Source organism: Diadema antillarum, unplaced genomic scaffold (assembly GCF_040938485.1).
Source record: "Diadema antillarum isolate AM-2024a unplaced genomic scaffold, OU_Dant_1.0 seq00000135_RagTag, whole genome shotgun sequence".
Lineage (NCBI taxonomy): Eukaryota > Metazoa > Echinodermata > Echinoidea > Diadematoida > Diadematidae > Diadema > Diadema antillarum.
This window is the reverse complement of record NW_027271212.1, coordinates 945,289-953,610: the sequence shown is the minus strand read 5'-3', so window position 1 is coordinate 953,610 and position 8,322 is coordinate 945,289.

Here is an 8,322-nt window from a genome sequence, read left to right as displayed (position 1 = left end):
TCGTTCATTTCAAGTAAGGCCTATTCCAGACGCCATAAAATATGTCATAGTAATCAGTGGCGGATCGGGGTGGGGGGGGGGGGGGGTGGCGCAGCCGGCGCACGCCGCCCCCCCCCTTTATTTTTCGCTAAAAACAAAAGAGATAAAAAGAAAAAAATGAAATGAACCTCGGAAGTGGCACCATAAATATTAGTTGCGCGACCCCCCCCCCCCCCCCCTACAGAATTCCTGCATCCGCCCCTGGGCCCTGTTTCATAAAGCTGTTCGTAAAGTTACGAACAACTTACGAGCGACTGGTGATCAGTTCTGATGTGCTATACTTATCAGAATTTCCATAATTCAGCACAAGAACTCATCACCAGTCGCTCGTAAGTCGTTCGTAACTTTACGAACAGCTTTATGAAACACCCCACTGGTAATTGCTGTATTTAAAAAGTCTGAAGTAAAGAATTATCGCGATTTGTTTCGTTAATCATTGACGCGTTCCCCAAACCTATACCGTCAATCCCACCGTATCCGGTTCTTACTCGTATAAACCAAGAGTTCTGTGGTATAAACACTACGCGCCCATGAAACTTCCTTTCAACCAACATGCACGACGCATATAAAACTATACAGTAGGCTAAACACGCACATGAATACTGGGCGTGATACAAAATATGGCATTACGCACGTATTTTTCCCCAGCGGGAGACCCGAGAACTATGTAGAGTTGTTTTATTTCTTTTTCTATTCATATGTTTTATCAAATCAAATCAAAATCACATTATTTACACACAATTGGCAACAATTCAAAAAAAAGACAAGAGAAACATTTGGGACAATCATACACATAATAACTCTTAACCTATGGAGACACCAGGGTAACTACTTTCCATGGTGACTACATGAGACATCATCATTATTTAAACTCAAAATGAACATGACATACACTGCATGTAATACATTTTGAGTGCGCTGATAGAGAGGTAGTACATGTATCAAGGTACTGTCACTAGCAGCATGGATCTTGATAAGTACACTGACCACCAATAGAGTTTATCGAAGTCTCAAAAATCAAACCTCCATTTTTTTAAATGAAAGGGGAGCTTATTTCTTTTCTTAGCCAAATGGTATTCTATTTCTTTCTTTTTTTAAACAAATGATTTAAATACATTTGTACTTGGAATGTTGTTTCTAACAAATAAAAATAACAAGTAAAATATTTTACGCCTAGGGTTGAATACGTTATGAATTTGTCAGATAATACACCAAACAACTTATTGAAATTAGTAAATAGAGTTGTTTTATATATCATTGTAGGTTTGTTGATCGAAAATCTGGCAAAGAACAGCATCATACGTTGCCCTAGTCGTGGATGTATTCTCCGATTGAAAGAAGCAAATTTTTCCGATTGAAAGAAGGAATTTTTATGGAATTTTTATGTACAAGTTGAATACTGGTGATCTTCCTAGTATATTTTCCTCAATGTATGTTAAAAACAGTGATATCCATACTTACCCTACAAGACACAGTGAATCCTATCATTTTTCCCCAGTTCATACAGTTTTAGCCCTTAAGACAATTACATCGACCGGCCCTTCTTTCTGGAATGAGTTAGATGCGGTTCGGTTGCGATCAAGTTCTTTAAATCTCAAAGCAAATTTTCTAAAATCCTATGTTTAATTATTTTGCCGTAATCATTTGAAAAATTTCTGCATACTCAAATGATGCCTCGCTCGGATTACTTTATGAGTTTTAGCAACTTGCTACTTTTCTTAGCATTTATACCATAAGTTTAATCATAAACTTCATATTATACTTTGTACATTCCGTAAACTTTATGATATTCTCGATATCTTGTATTTTTGCATGTTTTACGTCACTTTTGACATTGATACACTGTACTAAAAGCCTATGTTATGTGTTTGGAACCCACATCCTACAAGCTTTGCTTTTTAGTGGGTTCTTCATATTACACGTCAATTATACGTCCTTATACATTTGTGCAATTTTGGTTCAAACTGACCATTGTGTTAAAAACATTTCTTTTTCAAAATCAAATGGAATATAAAACTTGTATGAAATGTGGAATGTGGAACATGAATAAAAAGAAAGAAAAAAAAGCAGAGCCTGGAAAAGGGGGGGGTCTCAAAGAATTTAAGTCGGATCGATCTTGAATTAAAATCAACTTAAAATTATGTTAGGCTCTGCGTGACTTCTGAACTTTCGTAAAATAATGAAGACTGAAACAAGAAACCAACAGCCTATAATTTCAAGTCAATCCTAAATTTTAAGTTCGACTTTAATTCTTCGTAAAACACCCCTTGATCTCGATTCCATGCTTTGGAGAATTACGTCATGATTATTATCATTTGTGACATTGTAGGCGGTGAAAGGAGCGCTACTGTAAAATGTCAGGAATGAACATTAACCTTATCCCTTTACATTTTCGTGTAAAAAAATAACAATGATAATAATGAGAAGAACAAATCTATACCATCTTAGTAAGTTTTTAGCTATTTTGGGGGTTGCGTAGAATGCAAGCTTGGTTGGATTCAGATCCCTCCTAAGACCAATATATATAGTGGATATGAGATTAGGGTTAAACTGTTAGGGTTGGCATATGGTATTTATATAGGGTTGACATAATTGATAGACTTTAACTTTTAAGGTCAATTAATGTATTACATTTAGGGTTGTTGTTACATTTAGGGTTAGAAAGTGCATTGCATTGAGGATCGATATTATACACTTAGTATTAAAAGGAATTCATTAGTGTCGATATTACGTTAAAGGTGGATTTTACATTTAGGGCTGTCTCCCGCGGTTATTACATTTATAGGGTTACTAGTATAATGCATACCCATAACATTTAGGGTTGACACGATTATTACATTTAGGGTTAAAATGTGTAACACTTATAAGGTCGATAGTACGTTTCAGGGCGAAAACGTATTAGGCCTTCATTTAGGATTAAAATGTGTAACATTTAGGGTCGACACTATTCGCCATTAAGCTTTAGAACGTATGACATTTAGCGATGATAGATCATAATAAATCATAATTTATACCCATCATGAAAATGTTTGCTAAATCACGGAGTATGATTATAGCTTTATCTGCACTGAAAGTCAATGATTTACAATGAAGCACACTAGCAGAGAATTCGGGAAAAAATCTTCGACAATATCTGCAAAAAGCAGATTGTATACTTTACCAAGATGCCAAAATTCCAGACCCTTGAAGATTCCCAGTCCTCAAGTCAAGTTCTGTCAAGGAAGGTCGAAGAAATTATACCCAGTAGCTGTGGATGATTATCAAGCCAAGCTCAAAAACATCTGTATAGATAGTTAGTGCTTGGTCCCCACCAATATAGTAATATCGACAGTCGGCATGCTTTATGTCTAACTATACCTGACAAGGCCAAATGGCATCGCTACATACGTGTAGCTGTTATCATGGTTTTATCATGGGCCAATATTCATACGCTTGAACGCTACCCTGAATTGATGACATACCATGCAAAACAACTCTTCAATCGTTCGTTACAGGGACAATATTGCAATAATATCAACCATACTTTACAGAAGAAAAGAAGCGCCCAACCATCGCACGCTTCCATTCATACTGAAAAGCAAAAAGCTACCTAAGGCTGCGTTCACATAGAAGTATTCGCTATTCGCTATTCGCTATTCGCTATTCGCTATTCGCTATTCGCTATTCGCTATTCGGGCACCCAGTACACCATCACCCGCACCATCAACTCCCTATCCCATGCAGTGAGGATTTCTTCCTCCTACATCCTAGTAATCTTATTAACAATTTCTAAACTGCATCAGAATGTCAGTCTACACGCTTTTGTTTTTGTTTTTTTTTTTGCTAAAGGGCAAATCCAGACCAAAATTGTCATTATTTCATAAACGAGAGACGGTATACGCTGAGAGAAAATCGAACAAGCTCGATTCCCACTATGCTATACTATTCGCAGCTATTCGGTACTTTCGAATAGTGCCCTTTTATGTGAACCGGTGTTAGAAAATATCGTTCGATTCAAGATATTCGCGTGCCCTCGAAAACGAGCACCGAATACCCGAATAGTATACTTCTATGTGAACACAGCCGTAGGAACATGACCTTTTCTCTTCTTCAGAGAATACACATAGAATACTACAGCTGCGGAGTCAAAGCTTCTCATTTCAACGCTCCTTCCCTCTCCCTCCCTCCCCCCCTCTCTCTCTGTTTGTCTGTTTGTCTGTTTTTCTAGTCTGTCTGTCTGTCTCTCTCGCTCTCTGCCTCTCACAAGTTTTTTTTTTTTTTTGTAATCGAAGCAGGCATATAATCATTCAACTAGTCAATCGCTTTCATGAACGCAAACAATGCACGCTTCCATGCGATAATCATGTGTGTACAATTTAATTTCATTTCATTTCATTTCCAACAAAAATATAAAGTTCAATATTACGTTTGTAAATACATACGAAACCAATGCAGCTCTTTTTTTAGAATAAAAAGAACATAATATATAGTTTGCAAATGCAATCATGATAGAAAACCTGTAACTGAATTATGATAAGATCAATGATATCGATTATATAAGTTGTCGGAAATGGAGGGAACTGCTGAAAAGCCTATAGCTTATAGAATGCAGTAACCTCCTGAGCAGAAACTAATACATGAAGTAATGGACAAACGAATTTTAAGGCAAATTACCTCAGAAACAGGAGGAACTTAAAGGAAATCATACATATACGCACACCATCGCACACACAAACAGAAACACAGCAGCTCTCTTATAGTGAAGAGAATAGGCCTACGTCGCATTGAAAGAAAATACATGCAGAGGATCAAAGCAGACAGGAAAAGGGACAGAAAGCATGGAAAGAATGGGGCAGGGAGACTTATGCACACATACACACATACACACATATGTCTATGTATATATATATATATATATATATATATATATATATATAATTACATATAGCCATAATAATGTCCCCCTTCGAAAATTCGGATTTTGAATTAAAATCAAGGTAATTGGCATTTCATGCATTCCTCTATTGTGACATTATTATTGCTATTTTTAGTATACATGTACTGCCAACACGCGGAGCAAATACAATGTTATTACACACACACACACACACACACAAACATATATATTTATCATATACAGTGTATATATACACACACACACATATATATATATATATATATATATATATATATATATATATATATATAAGTAACAAAACTGCAACAAAGTTCATGCTGTATTCAGTTTTGTTAGTTTAGTATTCAGTTGCAGTTTTGTTATTTATCTTTTTATCTTGCCAACACGTGGACTACCTTATCAACATATATATATATATATATATATATATATATATATATATATACATGGGCTTGTTTTAGATCAATGGTGTAACTGAGGGACAAAATGGCTAGAATTTAGAATAATTGTTTTTCATGCTTCAAAATGCTGTTGGACATTTCACTTTGGGTAGGTATTTGATGGACAAAAAAAGTTTCAGAGCTCCTGTTTCAATGAAAGGGAAATTACAGAGAGGCAAAACGAAGCATGGAGCTAATTTTATAGACAATCTATTTTTCTATTTCTTGACATAGAAGCAAAAAATATTCAACTTCTCTTTCAATCCTTATCAATATCTAAATGCTTCCAATATGGACTCCAAATTTTAGTCAACATTTTTTTGATAAGGAGACGTAATTTTCGCATATTTTGAGTTGTTTCCGTTGGGAAGAGAAGGGAATCTCAGGTAAAATTATATTTTCGGAAAGCTGATGTTATTGTTTTATATTGAAATTATGAGATTATTGTTTGTATTTTGGAAATATAATGATTATAATATGCATTCTGTTTGAACTGGGTATAATATGTAGTAGCAATTTTATGGAGAAAGAGTGGATCATAGTGGGGGGGGGGATGCAGGGTCAGCTGAAAAATGTAGAATTTTGTTTTCATATTTTCGTTATATGTTGAACATGGTTTATAATTTATTTGTAAAGATTGGTTTTGATTATTAATTGATGGTTGTTGGGGGCATGAGGCACAGAGTCAAATAAAAATTCAAGTTGGTGAAGATGAGATGAGATGATGATGACGATGATGATAAGGCTTATATATTATATGTTCGTATTATTTCATCATCATATTTTAAGCGATAATTGTTGTGTTAATATTGTGGAATATAATTATACCATTGTTGCTATTGTAACGCAGTAATATTATTGATATTTGATTGGTTGATGAAGGGTGATTTGACAGTTTGTGTGTAATATGGTGCATGCACTTTGTGTTGCGGTAATGTAGAAGTTCTCTGACGTATATACAAATGTGTGTTGATTTGTGTTGATTTATGATGCCCTCAACATCAGTTTTGCGGTGATGCGAATATCTAGAAACATTCCATATATTTTTAACTAATTCTTCTTTTATTTTTCTTCAGATTACTTGGATACGCCCACAAAAAAAAAAAAATCCTTCCAAACCAATACTCCTGTTGTGACCTCATCTGCCAATCATTGCACGCTAAAGTAGGCCCCTACTAATATTAACAGACAGTGGAATACACCTTCTCCTCGACTCAGCATAAACTTGCAACAGACATTGCACCTTCTCCTCCACTCAGCATAAACTTGCATGTTTTTGTGATATTAATGTGACTAACAAAAGACATGGCGAGGGAACATACAAGATATATGCTCCTTTTGTTTTGTTTTGTTTTTTTACTTTTTCTATAAAGAAAGCACAGTGTAAGAAATATTCAGAGAAACAACCTAATATGGATGAATGACTACCTCAGCTCTTGTTTGTGTAATCACTGTGTACTTGGTGTAAACTTTTTTATGGAATTTGACGGGGGTGGGAGAGGAAGTGTACCACGTTTAGTGTATGTAAGGGGATCTTCATTAACCCGTTCCCTGGGAACCTATGGTTACCTGTGTGTTCGTATGGGGATTTCAGAATTCAGTATGGAACGGGTTAAGTGGAGGGTGTGCGGAGATTTTGCATTGATTTTCTAAAAATGAAAATCCAGTGATCCTATGACCACTTTGGGTGAAATGTTTGGACAATGTTTAATCAAAAGAGCAAGAAATTTTTCACATATCGAGAATTATTTTTGGGGAAAATGTTATGTTTGCCCCCCCCCCCCCCCCCATGCCCCTGTACAGGAGGGAGCTTTTGCATTTTTAGGATTCAAATGAAAATATCTCGTAAACACCAGCCTGATTGAATTTGGGAAATTTTCAGATGGGGGGGGGGGGGACCGAGCGGGGAAAAGGTTAATTCTGAAAGAGGGTAAATGCCCCCCCCCCCCCCCCCCCGCCATCGACGCCCCTGATACCAAAGTACATACTGAACGTTCGTCCTTCAGTTTCGTCCGACCCAAAACACTGTTTGTCGCCACTGTGTCGCCACTGTTTGTCGTTAGAATGAAGAAAACTGACTGAGACAAAAATGGCTGCGCCCATTGCACTTTCTTACACGTGAGTAGTGATTAGGAATCTAGGACCACAGCCACAAGCTCTAACGTTAGCGACGCATCAGAGTTGAACAGGGTGCGATGAAAACTTTCCCATCAAAAGAGTTTCCGGCACGAGTTTCTTGTCGAAGCCACCACGGTAACTTTTACCATAATACAAGGAATACAGTATAAAGTCTGATTTGAATCTAACGTCGTAACGATGACGTTACTCGTTAACGTGTAGGCTACGTAACTACGACCAGCACATCAGCAGCCCCATGCCTAGCCCCGGAGACCCGCCGCTCTGCGGCGGCGGGGCTGGTCGCAGTTACCCCATGCCATACGCATATAAACTTTATATGGCATAGCTATATGATTATGGCTACTATGCGTATGGGGCTGCTGGTCGTAGTTAGGCCTAACGTTAGTTCTCTCATACATCCTTGGTACAATGTGCTGTCTGTTTCTACAATTCTAGCATGTCTAACGTTTAAGTATTGATCATTCGAGACATTGACATTAAATTTACAGTACACAGGTTACGTTACTGTCGCTGTATACATGTATGATGTATACACAAGTGTCGCGACAGCGCTTCGCACGGCGTCTGGTTAGTCACTGCTGGTCGGGCTACCTTATGATGATCAGTGATGATTGGTATCGTACAAAGTTTGGACAACGTAATTTAATACAGTACTACTCTTTGCTTGTCTACAGCCTTCCTGTGCCTGTCGCTCTGCGCTGTACAGAATTCAGAAGCTAGATCCCTCTAGCTGTAGCAGCATGAGCAGTGTAGGCCTAATGTTGATTGTTTGATTGTATTGCAGAGATGCATGTTCAAAAAATTTTT